At 35.9% G+C, this 18,332-nt stretch overlaps 1 protein-coding gene across 2 annotated transcripts in view; it reads right to left on the bottom strand.

The window, feature by feature from the left end:
- Positions 1-12,958: 12,958 nt before the first annotated feature.
- Positions 12,959-18,332, bottom strand: part of LOC131042505 (uncharacterized) — a 37,597-nt gene continuing 32,223 nt past the window's right edge. Inside the window, exon 2 of one of the 2 annotated variants that reach the window (XM_057975820.2) lies at positions 12,959-13,225. The gene's annotated coding sequence lies outside the window, so the exon portion shown is untranslated. The remainder of the gene's footprint in view (positions 13,226-18,332) is intronic. The other variant, XM_057975821.2, reaches the window with a different exon arrangement.

Here is an 18,332-nt window from a genome sequence, read left to right as displayed (position 1 = left end):
TGTTAGCCTTGAGTCCCGCATCATATGCCAATTAACAAGTCTTGATTCTCGTCGCTATGGTCACATCTACGCCTACCTCAAGGATAATAATATTTCCCCAAACTTATCCAAAAATCAAAAATACAATTTTATATGGCAATCCACTCACTATGCCCTTATCGCTGATACCCTTTATCGAAGAGGTCTTGATGGTACTTTACTTAGATGTCTAGAGCGTGATGAATCTAAGAAGGCTTTACAAGAAGTCCACGAAAGAATTTGTGAGGCTCATTCAAACAATTTGGCCTTGGCTAAGAAACTCGTAAGAATCGGGTATTATTGGTCCACAATGGAGAAGGATTCTTTCCAGTTTGTCAAGTAGTGCAAAAAGTGCCAAATCCATAGAAACCTAATACATGCACCAGATCAACAACTTCAACCTTTTACCACTCCATGGCCCTTTTGTCAATGGGGACTTGACTTAGTGGGACAAATTTATCCATCCTCATCAAATGGTCACAAATTCATCATCACAGCCACAGAGTACTTCACCAAATGGATTGAGGCTATAACTCTTATCACTGCAATACGAAAACAAGTTTCCATGTTTATCTTGAATTATATCATTTGCAAATATGGATTCTCATGGCCATTGTAACAGACAATGGGAAACAATTCAAGAACAAGGATGTTACAGAATTGTGTTAGAAATTTCATATCACACAACACTTCTCCACTATCTACTACCCTCAAGGGAATGGACAAGCAGAGGCCACAAACAGTATATTGTTGAAAAGACTGAAGAAAATAGTAAATGATGTCGTTAGAGACTATCACATTCAACTAAACCCTACTTTATGGGCATATCATACTAGCATCCGAACACCAACTGGAGCTACATCATATTCTCTTGTCTATAGATTAGAGGTTGTATTACCCATTGAAGTGGAATTGCCTTCTCTTTGAATATCACTGAAGGGGCTAGTATCAGATGAGGAATATAGGATATCTAGGTTACAAGAACCAAAGATGTTAGATGAGCGCCGACAACAAGCACTGGATCATCTAAGGGTCTATAACCAGAGGATGTCCAAAAGTTACAACCGTAAAATAAAAAACAAAGAGTTCTAAATAGGTGATATTGTCTTGAGAGAGAACCCTTGTAACCAACAAGATAGGGCAAAGAAAGGAAAATTTGAGGCTAATTGGTTGGGCCCCTTCATAGTTGTAGTTATTTACGGATCTGGTGCATATCAAATCTCTACTCCATAAGGTGATCTACTTGAAGAACCTATCAATACCCAGCACCTCAAGAAGTTTTATGCATAAGCATCTTCAAAAATTACAAAAAATTATAAGAAAAAAAAAAAAAAAGGAAGTGAAAAATAAAAAATCAAAGTGAAAAAATCAAAGAAAAATTGCAATAAAAACAAGTGTTGAAAACTTGGAAATAGATGCTACTTGTCTTAGATCAGCTTCTCCATCTATCAATGCATTTGCACTGGCTTGCATCCATATCCATTTTCACTCTTTTGCATCCATCTCATTCGGTTACCTTAGCCATCAACAGGTTATCTGCAACAAGAAGCCTTTTAACTAAATACAACTTTTGGACACACTTAGCATAGTCCCTGTCCTTGATTGTTCAAACAACATTCCAAGCAACGTCCCACTATGGCTTGGTAATTGGTGTATATATCCATGATAATCAATTTATTTCGTAACTGGGGGCAAAATCTTGACCCTTGTCGTCCGACATTGAGCATATCAAAGCAGGCAACCAATGGAAAAAAAAAGACAACGAAACTGACACAAGGATTGAAATCGCAAAGTGTGAACATCAACACAGCATCGAAAAATGTGAAATTAAACGATCAAACGAAAAATAAAAACTCAAAAGCAATGATTGGATGGTCTTTCTTGTATTGTGATTTGATCTCATTAGCATACATTTTCATCATTTGTATTTTGACTTATGCATCATGTCTCCTAGCAACTCAAGGATGTCATCAACTAGAGGAGCAAGGATGGGGACATGATCTTTTCTTTGTCTATTGATTGTAACCTGATTCCTAGTAATTTGTGGGTTCGTCTAAGGATATGATTGATAAAAAGATCAAGGAGGACATTTCGGATCCGCATACGAACATAATTAACTTTTGCCTATTTTTACGCAAGATATACTCAGGACATCTCGGTCTTTATACCTAGATGCTTGTAAAGCTTGCAATATCAAAATCCATGTAAGATATACTCAAGTCATCATGGTTTCATTATACCATCGATGTTTGTACTATCTTGCAACATTTCAAAAGCTCAATGATGACAAAAAGCACAATTGAATGACTCTTAAGGATGACATTCTCGGATTGCATTTCATTTTTTAGGATTGCATTTAGTCTAGATTTCATTTTTAGATTGCATTTATGGACTTTCCAAGGATGGGAATATTCGGGTTTTGATTGAGTATAATGGACATTGATAAAAAATAATCACATCATTCATCAAGTTGCATTTCATTTAGAATTCCATCTCATTTTTAGTTGCATAGCATCTTGCACATATTGCATATCCTACTATAACATTTTAGCTGCATGTTGCACTATAGTTCATTATATATAATTAGTTCATTAGTTGTATTTATATCATTAGGTTCGTCTCATTATACCTATTCATGTCATTTATATATAATTACATTTAGTTATCAAACATATTAGTTCATCGCACTACAAATTATACGGTCATTAGCTATCGCAATTATCATTAAGCATTCTTCATTTCATTTTAAGTCATTAAGCATTCTTCATTTCATTTTAAGTTTATTCTCAATGCATAGAATCATATATCATTACATTAGTATATCGTTTTAAATGCATTCATTCCATTTCATAACATATGTACAAATAGCTTAACATCATCATTTTCATATATACGTACCATATGCATCATCACTTTGTTCATATTCACACAAGATATCATCTAACATACTTTGTGCATACACTTCATCATCTCATTTGCATCAATTATTATAAACCATCATATAAGCACATATCATCATCATATAAGCATATAGCATCATCATATGAGCATATAGCATCATCATATGAGCACATAGCATCATCTCATGAGCATAAGAAATTCATACATTATTATAATTTAACAATCAACAACATGAGAATGTACATCATCACACATAAATTGCATTTCATAATCCTGTGTATATAGTAGCATTATGCATAACAAAGGAACATAGGAATCCGTTTCAATCACATAGGCATGTACGATCATCACATAAATGCATGAAGCACATATAAGACAAATAGATCAAATGCATGCATCCATCATAATCATGAAAAAAATCATGTAAGTACTACATAAAACATGTAGAATGCATCCACAAGAGCATCATCGCATATCATATCATCAAAAAATAATCAATGTCCATGTACAATGATATCAATACAACAAGAGTGGCAATAATCAAACACATCATAATGTCATAATGTGTATACATCAAAAGAGGGATAAAATCAATACATCAGTATAGGATCAATGAGGGGCAAATCGATGAGTGGCTCCCTCCAAAATATGTCGGCCTTGCAACCAACCCACCTTGACCACCTGAAGGACCTATGCCAGAAGGGCACGCACTTGCACCATCGCCACCTGGATCCTTCCTCAGAACATTGAGATCCCCCACGCCTAGAGCTCTGGGCATATGATTGTGCTTGTCTCTCGAGTGGCACTGCCTAGAAATATAGACCCCTGTAATAATCTACCCTCCCTATCCGATATATGAGCTCTCTCAAGATATCCCAGGTAAGCCCCTGGGTTGATGCCCATTGTAAGGTATGAACAAGCTCCTTTGCCCAACCATACCTCTCTATGGTTGTATCTCGCTCAATGGTCACCTGAGCGATTTGTCCTTGAAGCTGAGTAATCTGCCCCTGAGCCTGGGCCAACTGACCTTGTACCTGTACCAGTTGTGCCCTCAACAAATCAATAGTACCCTGTGACCTTTGAGGTTGTGTTTGTGGCAATGCCTGTGGTCAGACATGTGGGCATGGTTGTGGCTGCAATCGTACAAGTGGTTGTGAGCATATATGAGCTTGTGGTTGCCTCTGTCCCTGTGATTGTGATTGTCTCTGTGTCAGTGGTTGTGGTTGTCCCAATCCCTGTGGTCGTGGTGGGGGTAACCTAGATCCCCTCAGATGTACTGGTACCCGAGGTGGTGTTGGCATAGCAAGTCGAGCTAATGCCTAGGGAGGAGGCCTCCTCTGTCGCCCTCCATCTCCTCCTCCATCTCCTCCTCCATCTCCCCCTCCATCCCCTCCATCTCCTCCTCCATATCCCTCGCCATCTCTTCCATCTCCCCCGCCATCCCCTCCATCCCTCCTCCTCCTTTGGATCTGTGAGCCTCAGAAATGGGTGCTCTATAAAATATTGAGCATATGGTGGCAATATACCCCCATCTAGTGTCGTCGGCCTGTAATCTCATGCCTGTGCACCGAGTGTCATCATCTCTACATAAGCCAGGTCAAAATCAATAAACATACCCCACTCTGGCCTCTCCTTATGCGCACGCACATACTTGACTGTCCCCTTCGGCATCCCCTGTGCCCAACCATACTGTCTATAGACTCGTAAGAATGAAACGCTCAATGATATATGGGGTCCTACCAATCAAATACCTAGAAGTAAAAAACATAAGGCATCTCCCTCACATCATCTCCCCACTGCTCACAATCTAGATATGGTCGTCATACCACTGTAACCACATCGTCCAAAACCCTCCGCCAATACTCTAGCTTGCCCAGTTGGTGTTGGACAACTGCTCCTGTATAAGCATATACATAGGGCCTACCTATCGATCGTACCTTGTTCGCCAATGGTCATGCCACTAGGATATGCTCCCAAGTCCAAATTTGTAACAAGATAACCCCGGAAGACAAAGCAGCTCCATCATCATATACCACCTAATGCAGATCATGGTATAGGTGTGCTAGCATGCATGCACCCCAAGCATATCTTGTCTGCTCCTCCAGAATGCGACCCAATACTCAACCCCATCCAACTGAGAAACCATGTCCTCTCTTGTCTGGCCATAAGAATCCTCCAATCAACCCCGCCAAAACTTATGGAAGTGGCTCATACTCATCAACCATGTCCTGCTCCTCTACATCATAAATCACAAGCTCTCCCATGATTGGTATCCATAGGATCCGTTATACATCCTTTGAAGTAACTGTCATCTCTCCAGTTGGCAAATGAAAGGTGTTATGATCATTGTGCCACCGCTCTGCAAGTGTCATCAGTAGACCACAGTTCACCCGATACCGTGGCATATCCAACAAGAACCCCAACCCACAAACATCAATCACCCCTCTGTCATCCTTAGTCGACTGAGGGATCATACTGAAAGTACCAGGATATTATCCCCGCATCTGGAAAACTTGTAAATGCTCCTATGATACAACAACAACCCAAACGTCAAAACTAATCTAATCTATTCAATCATCGAGCAACAAGCATCAACCATCAGTCAAACATCTATTTGCTCTTTAAGCACATCAACTTGCTCTTATGAGCACATTAATCATCTTGCTCTAATGAGCGCATCTAAACATCTAATCATCTATTTGCTCTTGTGAGCGCATCTAAGTATCTTATTTTCTCTCTCGAGCGCATAAAAATTGCTCTTTTGAGCGCATCTATCAACCTATCTGCTCTTATGAGCACATCAATCATCCATCAATCATCAATCATTGATCCTATCAAGCTAACTAATCATCACAAGTTGACTAAACTAATCAAGAGTCCAAATATCAAAAAATCCTAACTTTGGGGCAAATGCGCTATTTTGTGCTTCGCACGCGCTAAAACGAGTATATGCGCTAAATTTTGTTTCATATGCGCTAAATTGTGCATCAAATGCGTTAAAAATTTTATCGAATGCGCAATAATGCACTTCATATGCATTGTTAGAACCTAATGCGCTATACTAAGGGTTGAATGTGCAAAAGTTGTTGTATGTGTTACACTAATCTTTAAATGCGTTATTATGCTAAAGTGTGCCCTAGTTTGCCCCACTTCAAATGCGCTAAAACGCGTATCGCATGCGCAAAAACAAATATCATATGTGCTAAAAGAAAGGTAAATGCGCTAAAACATAAAGCAAAATTTCAAACCAACCAAAAAAATCCTAAAAATGCGTCAACATTGAAATTTTTTTAATCACAAAGAGGTTTAATGGCAACATATCGGTGGTCCATATGCCTCTGGCCACTTATGACGTTGAACCCGCTTGAATCAGTGTCAGTGGTAAGGGATTGGCATGGTGACATGTGGCAAGGAATGTTCAGCTTAGCACAGAATCTCCAAAAGGCAAAAGTGACAATGACATGTAAAAAGGGCCTTTTTGACCTTTTATGCAATAGGAAAAAGGGATTTTGGTGGCATTTAATTATTTATTCATCAAGGCCTAATTCTCTTCAAACAAACTATTTCAACATTTCACCGGGGCAAATTTTATCGCGAGATAAATCGACAAAAATCTTTTCTAAATTAACAACTTTCGCAAAATTTCAACAAAATTTTCATCATTGCGAAAAAATCAAACATGCTTTAACATTTGTTGGTTTTTCCCGATTTACCTACCGAGGAGGCATACATCACCAATATCATCAGCAAGAGGCATTAAATCATTTTTACCAAATATTCGGGGCATCATTATTGGATCAATCATGCAATCAAAAATATCACTTGAAAACTTTCTTTGAAACATGTCGAAAACACATTGCTTCAAAGAGGGGCAAAATGTATACACATAAAATTTGACCTAGAGATTATCATTAATCAAATACAAGTCATTTATTTAATTCCTCTATTATATAATTAAATTCTTTAATTTAATTATATAATTCCTTTAATTTATTTCCTTCTATTATGTAATTAAATTGTTTAATTTAATTAAGTAATTCATTTATCTATTCTTCTAATTAATTATTCTATTGTATAATTAAACTTCTCAATATAATTATATAATTCACCTTTTCTCGCACAATTATTTTTCACCTAAAAATCCACATCTTACCCACCTTTCCACCTCATCTTATCCATCTTTCCACCTCATTGCCATCTCAGCATGTGTCAAACAAAATGATTATTTTCTAAAATTAAAAACTTGGATTTTTCCACATCCACCTAGGTACTTGTGGCCATACCCCCTAGGTACTTGGCCATCACTTTGGAGTACTTCTCCATGCTTATTTACTCCAGGTTCTCTCTTGAACCCACAACTTTGACCACTTGGCAATAAATATGAGAAATCCTTTTCAACCTCCATCTACCTACACTAAATGATCTTTGCATCCTCACCATCCAAATCTCCAGGTTGAATCTTAGCCATTGATCTGTTGCCACATCATCCTTGGCCTTGGAAGGTCTATAAATAGGAGGTTTTCCAGCATTTTATGGATCTTAGTCTTTTTGCATCAAACTTATGATAGTGTGAGATTTGAGCTTTTACATCCATTTTAAAATAATTTAGTAGCATTTTAGTATAATTTGATAGATATCATGACTTTGTCTATAGCTTAATTATCATCTTTTAGTGTCATTATCATTATCTTAGTTGCATCTTAAACATCATTTTCATCATTTGTTAGTTTGTATATGCTCTCATGTTTGCTTAGATAGCATCATATCTTGTAAATCTCGTTCTCTAAGTTGTCATCTATTAAAGTCCTTGTGCACAATCTGAACGCACTAAATCGAAGACTAAATAGGTCCTTGGGGATAGAGAACAATTGGACGCAATTGAGGGAGCTTTCTATGCTTTTCATGTTTCATAATTTTAGTTAAATTCCTTCAATATAATGTTTCATTGGTACATTTAGGTGTTAATTTTCCCTATGTACACGTGGATTTAAAATTTTCGAAAGGGAAGAGAGTGAGAGAAGGCCCGCCATCCTGCCCCGTATCAAAATTAGGTCTTCAACTTTGATAGAAAGTGCTTATAATGGTAGGCGTTTTCGTTCTGCAACAAGCTGGAGAGGTTTTTCTTGAGGAAATCAGATGGCTCCATTTGTCAAAAAGCTATGTCCATGTTTTTTTCATCCTCGCATCTTTTCTATTGCAACCAAAAGGTGATAGGCATGCTAGAAAATTATTCTATTATGAGAGGTGGCAGGCTAACGATGGAGCTCGAATTATTTTACCAAGTGATTCCAACGATTGCCATGATGATTTTCCATGTGACGGATATGTAGCGGTCTTTTCTGTTTTGAGCTATTACAGTTCTAGAGTTTTGATCTTATAAAAGCCTGCGTGCTTTCTCCTTGAAGGGGATTTTTGGATTTGGGAAAAAGGACTGATTTTCTAGCAATATAGTAAAGTAATAGTCATTACTCACTTTAATTTTAATTCATAAATGAAAGGAGACATGTCAGACTGTGTTATCATTTTCCTTTGTTGTGTGTTTCAATCTCAATGAATGGTTTAAAACTCTATATGCAAGTGAGTATGACATGCTACCTAAATATTGCATAGCTCTTATTGTTTCTGTTTAATTTAATAGTTCCTGAATCATGTGTTATTTCACTCTTTCATACAGCTGCATTAATTAAATGAATGTTACATCATGTTGGTTTAGAAATATCCATAAAATACCCTAAGATAGTGAAGTACATGTTCTTCTCTTTAGCCTTAATAGTTGCATTTCACAAGGAGATCTGAATATTGTGTTATGTGTCTAAATGACCTTATGTGCTTTGTTCTCTCCCTACCCATGAAGAGATTGCGGTATTATGTGCCCTTGTTATGAGATGATATGTTCTTTGATTTTGGTTAATACTTTTGAGCATTTTAAGTTCTAACACATTGCCTTAGATTTAGTTTACTTCTATAAGTTCTAACTTTCTCCCTTTTATCCCCACTTTTATGAAGAAATGACTTCTGAAATCCTGAAGGTTGTTCAATGAAATGCATCCCCATTCACTGAACTTCCCATAATAATGCATATGCTTGCATGGTTGCTTATGTAGATCTAGGTTCCTTTTACTGCACTGCTTGAAAAGTTTATTGTATGATAATATGATAATGCTTGAGGATTTCTTGATTGATAAAATGAATGTAATGATTGCCTTATAATGTGGGGGGTATAGCAACACATCACACAAAATTATGTTAATGAGCTCTAAGTAGTAAGGGTATACATAGCAGTAGGCCAATTTTGGTTTTTAATAATTTAAAATTGGGAAGGATGAGTTTATGATTGTGAGGACATCCTCGCAACTATTAACTTGTCTTGGGTCATGAAGGGGGGTGGATCAGAGTGGTTAGCATGTGTATATAAATATGTTCATGCATAAGTAAAATAAATAAGCACATAGGGATAATGTAAGGGGATATATAAACATATGGATGGATTAAGGGATGACTTCGTAATAATATGTGTAATGGGTATGTAGGTAGCATTGGGCAAAGGGAAAAAAAATCAAAAAAATATGCAATTTATTAATAGATCTACATAGCAAGGCACTCTCCTCAAAACAAGCACAAAACTAAATAAAAAATACAATGGGTATCCAAATTTACCAATATAAGATCTTACTCCATTTTGAGGTGCACTATCACACATCTAAAAGCATGTAGACTTGTAAAAATATATGCAAAGTAAATATTCAAACATCAAAGGATATTTTAAAGGGGGGAGGTCCATGCAAAGTAATGGACCTTGCAAGGCATCATCGTGTAGGATTTCCTTCTATGTATGTACCATCCATAAGAATTAAAGTTGGTTCTTTATAATTAGTTATAAATATCTGAAAAATATAAACATGACAGTGTTAGTAAGATGATATACCTTTGACAATTAGTTCTACTTGTAGGATACAAGGAATTGTAGGAGTGGGAGAAAATATTACATGAAAAGAAAATACAACATGAGCACGCAAGCATCTACAGTAATGAATTTAAAGAATGTATGATGTAAATATATCAAATGGTAAACATGTAAGAACATGGGTTGGATAAGGGATTGAGGAATAATGGTAATCTAGATAGTTTTTCTTAGTTGTTTCATTATGTTTAGGAGGCTTGAAAAAGCTAGTTTTAATTTTTCTTTCATTGAAATTAGACATCGAGAAGTCATCCTACACCAAAAGGTTTGATCATGGACAAAATTTTATTGCTAGATTTTTTGATAGAATTAAAAATCTAAGATCACAAGTAAAAATTTTAAAATCTAAGTTAGGAGCATCTAAGTTCAACTTAATGCTTCTAGTCCTCGTCTTAATACTTATAATTATAAACTTAACACTTTTAATCCTCATCTTAATATGATATCATCATGATAATATCTTTGCAGACAATAACCAAGGCATGATATTCAATCATGAACTTCTTCATCATCACTATTCTTCACCACTTCATCATTATCATATAGGAGCAAGCACCAATGACTTCCAAACACCCTGAGTGTAGACATCAACACCAAATCGATGATAACCACAACTAAACTTGAAAACCACATCAACAACATCTCAACATACATGAAAACCACAACTAAACTTGAAAACCACATCAACAACATCTCAACATACATGAAAACCACAACTAAACTTGAGACATTAATGATGACACAACACTGAGAGTTGGCATCAATGAGAACACCTAAACATCAATAACAACAATTTCCAATAATCTCCCCCTTTGTCATTGATGAAGACACTCACTAATAGAATGATCATTTGCACTCTCTCCTCTGAGACACTCATTTGCACTCTCTCCCCCTTTGATATCAAGGACAAAGTGTTAAGGTCTTCATCACTTGTTAGCATTTTTTTTACTGCACATTCTCCCCCTATCAATGGCAACCATCCAATTACCTACTCCCCCTACAAGGTAGTTTGCATCAATCCAAGAGAAAAGATATACCTTGAATTTCTCCTCCTGGATAGCTGTATCATATTATACATCTATCTGGGAGGGGCAATAACCCCTAGCTTCTCCCTAATATACCCACAAGTATCTATTGAAAGAGCCTTTGTGAAAATGTCTACAACCCAATCTTTTGTAGGATCATATTCCAATTTGATTTCTTGCTCTACAACCTTCTCTCTCAGAAAGTGATGCCAAATAGAGAGATGTTTTGTCCTTGAATGAATCACTAGATTTTTTGAAATGTTTATAGTACTTATCCTATCCCACAAAATAGGAATAGGCTCATCATATACCACCTTGATATCCTTCAATGTTTACTTCATCCACAACACTTGGGTGCAACAAGAAGTACTTCTTTAAGGAACCTAAAGTTGAAGTACTTGGGTGTAAGAATAGAGGATTATAGAGTTAGTTTGAAAAGTTAACATTTGAAGGCATACTTGACGGCCTTCTTTAAGGGAAAGAGGAATATGGGCCTAAATGTGATATTTCAATTTTACTTCCAATAGAGTTTGGTATTTAACTCAATTTACATATATGTTGAACTTGTTCAATGAATTGTGCTGCTTAACTTGTTCGTGTTGCCCAAGAGGGGGTGGTGGCAGATGAATGTGGATAAGGAGTGTTGACGACTCTCACCCTATTGCACAAAATGATTGAGGATACATCAAGTCAACAAGTGTCGAAGGGTGGAAATCAAGGCAAATTTGAGAGGAATATATAGTATGGCAAATTCAACTATTTGACACACCCTCCCAAAATTCACAAATGAACTTGGAAAGCATTTGAGGTGATCAATATACCAACCAAACCATACCCAATCTACATACTTACCTAAAGATAAATCGGGTAATGTCCTTCATAACAATAGCTCTCCCGTGTTGTGAGAATTGACATATTAGAGAATCAGTTGACAATCCCACACATGCTGCTTTGTGCACAGTTTGTGGTCACTAAACCAGTATGAAAACCAATGGAGATGAACTCCCGAGGGAACTAAGGAAATTGAAGAGGAACGTACAATCTCTTGTTTGCAGTTTGGTCCTTGCATTGCATATGCTATTCAAACACAAATATATAATTTTACATCTAACTTAGTGTAAGCTAGCAAAAGTAACTTTGAAGTGCAGAAATGGTGCTGTTGCACATGTTAAATCATGTTCTACTCCCTTGCAATAGTGTAATTCCTAAATCAGTTTCTGCCACAGATCTCCGTGTGTTATGTAGAAATGTCCACGGCAATACAGCAAGTCTCCTTAAAGATATTAATTTGCTACACACTACCATCTACAAAGTGCAATATAAGGGGGACCAAAGTGAGGGTTCACGGTACATAAAAAAGCCCGGTTGCAATGTAATATTGCCAAGTATCCACAACAGTCAAAACAAAAGATTTAATCTTCGGAAACACAATTGGAAAATTGAAAAGACTTTTACACTCTTAGACAAAATTTGCTTAGATACATAATGGGAGGAATCCAATCCTATTTGATTTAGATGCGAGTCCAAAGCAGAAGTAGAGAGAGGGCAAAGCTTTAGCACGTATAAGCTTGACTTTAATGGATGTTTGAGTACCATAGGTTTCCAAGATGGGAGCTTGGGATTACATTAGTGGATATATCTTCAATAATATCCTTGGCCTATTGTTGGGGAATCCATTCCTTGCAATAAATTAGCTCTCTTCATGTTTGCATTTTTATGAATTCTGTTTTTGAATTAGTGGAGAATAGGTTTTCCTTTTTCTTTTTTAATGATAATTTTTTTATCGACAGAAATTTTTATATTCTAACTAAAAAACAGTTTAAAAATTTAATTAAATACACACAAGTATTTCGATTGGATGTAACACAGAACATCATCTACAGCTAAAGTTTACCATCCCCTGCTTCAAGTGAAGATTATCTAAGTAAAACTTGCGACCACAATGTTATCGATAAGTTACCACATCTGTGAATGAATCTGCACGGTTGATCTGATGCAAATTAGCCTCCAGATAGTCTATTTCCTTGATACACGATAATGCTAGTGTTAGGTAACAACAAATTTTTATTGAATATTTATAGGATGATACACGGTAAAATATACATTTATATTTGTTGACATGGATACTTACCAGTTACCACCAAATAACCCGACCTACAAATTTCCAGTAATATTTTAGAAGTGCAGAAACTATTATTTTTATTGCCCGTAGCTACTGAAGAACACAATGATTCAGTGCAGCAAATTTCATGGCATGAGGTTTATGCTTCATGCCAAAGCTATTATAAGCTCTGAGCAGCTCAACATCCTTTTGCCTGTTCTGAACATCAATACTTCTAGTCAGACTAAAGCAAGTATACCATAAAAATTTTGCATAACCAACAATTATCTTTAAAGATGATAACTCCAATGAGAGAAAATCTTGCTTCATGCCAATTCCATTATAAACCAAGCAATTCAAGTTACAAACTGTTTTTTGCCTGTTCTGAGTGCCATAACTATACTCATGGTAAGACAAACATGGCCTAAAATTTTGCAAAACCTAAATATACAATTAAATATGCTGAAGCAATTCCTTCAAGCCAATGTTATTAATTCAAAGAAAGACATTGCAGTCTCCTCTGAAATTGCTAATTAAATGCAATCATTTCTGTAATTCGTAACATTAACCACATTCAAAAAAAAAAAAAATTTAAACCACCAAACCCAAATTTACCTAAGATACCAGATTCTTCTGTTTTAGCTTGGGTACAGCTTGGGTTCTTCCTGGGTCCTTCTATGAAGGACCCATAAATTAAAACCTCAGTTTCACTCTCATAACTTTGTGACAGCATTTTTTATCAAAATATGCAAGCAAGCAAGCAAAAAAATATCATTTCAGTTGCATTTGTGAGCTATACCTATGAACACGGGGTTAGTAAACTTTATATCAGCATTACTGAGATTGATTTCAGTTGATTTACATCATGCACATGCAGCAGCTGTTTGCGTATGTTTTGTGAAATCACTTTCCTTATGTTGTTGGCATTTTGTCAAATGTTTGGAAAATGAAATTGAACCAACTTCTGCACTTGGCACAGCTAGTAGTAGTGGCAATCCAATTGATTGTGCTTCAAATGAAACTGAACCAAATGTTGTATTGACCTTGATGCTTCTGATGAAGAACATGAATATTAAAAATCGATTATAATTTGAATTTGCATTGTGTAATGACATTTTGAGACTTTACTATTTTCATTTTTGCAAATTACGAATGAGGTATCAAAATATTCTATTTATTTATATTTATTGGCAATTATGGATTTTGAGCATCACTCTTCTTATAGTTATACACTTAAGTTTATATTTTTTAATTTTGATGTTTGAAAATATATATAATATATGTATACATATGTGTGTGTGTACGGACATACCCCTACCCGTACCCAAGGAAAAAAAAGAATTTGCCGTACCCGTATCCGTACCCGTACCCAAATCGGTAACTTAGAAATTTACCATTATATATGATGAACCAACAACTCTAATGCCCATGACTATGCTACTAATTAGGGAAGAAAGTGTTGCACCCTCTGAAAATCCAAATCAGTTTTAAACATTTTTGTACCTTGCACACATATTCCAAATCCAAACAAATATAAATAGAATCACAACGATAATACATTACAGGAACAGTCCACAAAATTGTGCTGTAATGGTAACAAGGAACTCCTTAGAGTGCAGCCCAATCAACATAATGAGGAAACTGTTGAGATTTCTTAGGGTAATGATTAGGGTACATCTGAGTGTAACAAAGATTTACAAATATCAAAGATGTGGTACAAGTAATGATTATTGTATACCATTTGAGCCCAAGGTTTACTAATCTTAAGAATGTGTCTATAGACTCTATACTAGCTTGTAAGAGATGATAATAAGGAATAATTATTGGGGGTGACTGTCATGTCCCATTCTTGAGATTAAGTACAGTAATTAGTTTTTGCGGACCAATTTTTGATCTATTTGGGCAAATTAGTATCACTTTTAAGGCCGTCCAAATGGAACATTATGGCCTGTATATTTGGTTTTAAAATAAATTTACTTCTTTTTTTGGAGGGAAAATTTTATTGAGGGCCCAAAATTGTAATTGCCTATAAGGGCAAAGCTAGTGCCCCTTTTGAACGATCCATTTGTCATTTGCAAGATTTGAATTTTCAAATTAAGTGCAAACAAGGATAAAATCCCTTGGCTACAATTTTTGGAGGACGATAACCCTCACGGCATCTTAGAGGATTTAGGGGCGAAACTCATATCTATTTGGAGCGATTCCACTTCAAGGATTGCATTTGTATTCAACAACTCAGCTCGAGACATTAATTATTTGGAAGCAAACCTGAGTTTGATCCAAAAATAGCAGTTTTTATTTGGTTTTTTGGTTTCCCATAGCACCACATTTCAGGGTTAGCATATTTTATTGGTTACGATTTTATCAATTATTTCAGGGCTGTCATTAACTTTGCAGGGTCTAATCTACCATTTGAGGTGCTGCCAAAGGCCTAATATAGTTGCTGCCATTTTAGGGGTTGCTGCATCTGATTTGAGACCTGATTTGACTGCACAAACTCCCAGTCTAGGTGATTTCAGTCTTCACTCCCCACAGTCAGCTCTGTTCAACTGTGTTGAACATTTATTTAGATCTGAATATACTTATTCAATCCTTACTCTCATCAATGGCTGATTAGATGAATCTAATTCTGAATTTATTGTTAGGATTAGTGTTATCTTTTTCGTATTTCACCAAGGGTTTACTAATATAGGATCTTGCACTGCTTACTTATATTTTGGCATTCAATTTCAGTTTCAATTATTATCAAATTAAATTATAAATTGTTATGGTTAGCTTTTATTTGCAGCCTAGGATTTGACTACTTCATGCAGCATTTATTTTCAATATTTATTTCCAGTTTCCAAATTAAAATATCAAAAAACTACATATATTCAAAAATACAAAACAAAATAGTATAGCTTTCTAATTATCCCTGATTGGAGACATTACAAAGGTATCAGAGATTAGATCTTGCAAGCCTATAGAGTGTAAAACGAACTATTTACTGCATATTTAGATCTTGGGTTCACATGCCAGCTAGTGAAAGACCAATTAGATATTATCAGAGAGAAAAGAAGAAAGTTTTAGGCACTAGATTCAAACGAAGAGATCAAGGAATACCGAGCATCTAATGAGGACATTAATTCTTTGCACAATGCCATTGTACAAAGTCGGAGACAAATAGCTAGGGAAATTCAGAGGTTTATGGCTATAATAGCATAAGCAATAGAGTTGAATCCGGGCAAGGCACAATAGGGTGAAGGAAGCTTTTCAGCTCATAACCGAGTCTCAATTAATCTGCCATCCAAGATCTTCCAATCCATTTTTTTGCAAAAAGAAGAGGAATAGGTAGAAGCAAAGGAGCCCAACACTTTCAAGAAAAGAATAATCTTTGTACAGTTCGAGAAAAGTATGGAAAGCTGAGTCCCAATAGTCAAAGTGCTTTAAGAATGAGGGAAGAACTGAAGAAAGGAAAAAGATTTTAATAAGAGCAACCACAAGACATCTAGAATCATTTAAAAAAGATTACTACTCTGACTTTTAATACATTTAACAAATATTCTATGAGTTATGGTTACAAAAATTGGATCTGATGTTAAAAGAGGAGGCAATCAAGTTTGCAACCCTCCATTTAGAGGGACTAGCTCATGAGTGGTGGTACCATAGGATGCTCATTCATAGACGTAATTTTATTTCCACCTTGGACAAATCTAGTCAAAAGTTGATAAACTAGTTTGATAAGAAAGATCCACAAATTCACTTTGGGGAATCGGTACAACTTAAACAATATGGGATAGTGGATATTTATGTGTGAGAATTTCAGAAGCTTCAAGTTATAATGTCCGATGTGTCAAAAAGGAGGCCCGTAGTTTGATTTGTGGAAGAATTAACCGAGTCACTCAAAGGGTTTATTTGGGCCTTTGAACCACATGGTCCATCAAGAAATCCTTGAGTTTGGAGATTTCAGTATCCAAGAACAAGAATCCTTCAAAGGCATCACTTTTAGACCAATCAATAAAACCATTTCAAAAGGAATCCCCTCCTCCAAAAACATGTCAAGGTATATCAATATAAAAGACACCTAGAATAAGCTTAAAAGGAAGAAGTTATGTTTTCCATGCAAAGAGTTAAAGGGGTCGTGGAATTGATTCCTTTATTAAGAGCAAAAATTCAATTGATTACATTTCAATTGGAATCATATATTTATACAATAAAATATGATAAATCCCATGAACCATAGGTTCAACAAAATAACAAATAATATCCTAAATATGCTATCAAATAACAACAAACTAAAACAAAGAAATAAAACAGTATGGGTGAATGACAAAATGTCCAACATTCCCCCCTTATTACATAATTGTTTTAAAGTACTAATAAGGAAATTTTGAAAAGTTTCAAGCTTCACACATCCAAGAGACTTAGTGAAGATGTTAGCACGTGTTCTTGAGTAATGTAGAATTGGAGCTGAATGATATTTTGTTAAACATGTTCTCAAAAAGTGGCAGTCAACTTCAATATGCTTGGTCTGTTCATGAAACACTAAATTGTGAACAAGCTTGAGAACAATCTGATTGTCACAATTAAGGATTGTGGGTTAATTTTGAGGTACTCCCAATCCTTCTAATATGCAACGTATCCAAATTGCTGCACTTGCTACTTATGTTGAAGAACGAGCAACTGTGGCTTGCTTCTTACTTCCCCAAGAAATAGGACCTGATCCTAGGTAGAAAACAAATCTAGATGTGAATTTCCTATCATCAACAGAACCTGCATAATCTGCAGCTATATATCTAGTCAAGTTGAATTGTATCATTCTTTTTATATTGATAACTAATAGCAAAACTGATATTAGGTCTAGTGCAAGTCAAGTAAATCAAACCTCCAATCATTTGTTGATAGAGAGACATTTCCTTGAGGAAATGGATCAGAAACAACTAACTGAAATCTTGATCCCATAGGTATAGAAATGGGTTTGGAATCCATCATTTTGAACTTCTCAAGCAATGTCTTGGCATATTTTCTTTGAGATACAAAAATATGGTGATTAGTTTGCCATACCTCTAAGCTGAGGCAATAGTGTAGTAGCCCGAGATCTGTCATACCAGATGCCTTCTTGAGAACATTCTTGGTTGTCTTGACCAATGTTGCTAAGCTACCTATGTGTTGTGATGTATTCACACATCGCCCCATTGCAAATGGGGACCCCTACTTTTTGCTTTCTAGGGTTTGTTTTCTGGGTCTTTTTGAGTTTTGTCTATTAGCCTTTGCATGATGAGTGCTATCAGGGGGATCGCTAGATAGCAGGCTCTACTTGAGCTAGGGTGAGTCAGTGGATGCTCCA

The sequence above is a fragment of the Cryptomeria japonica genome, chromosome 1 (genome assembly GCF_030272615.1).
Source record: "Cryptomeria japonica chromosome 1, Sugi_1.0, whole genome shotgun sequence".
Taxonomy (NCBI): domain Eukaryota; kingdom Viridiplantae; phylum Streptophyta; class Pinopsida; order Cupressales; family Cupressaceae; genus Cryptomeria; species Cryptomeria japonica.
Note: the sequence above shows the minus strand (reverse complement) of the source record. Positions and strands in the feature narration are given on the sequence as shown.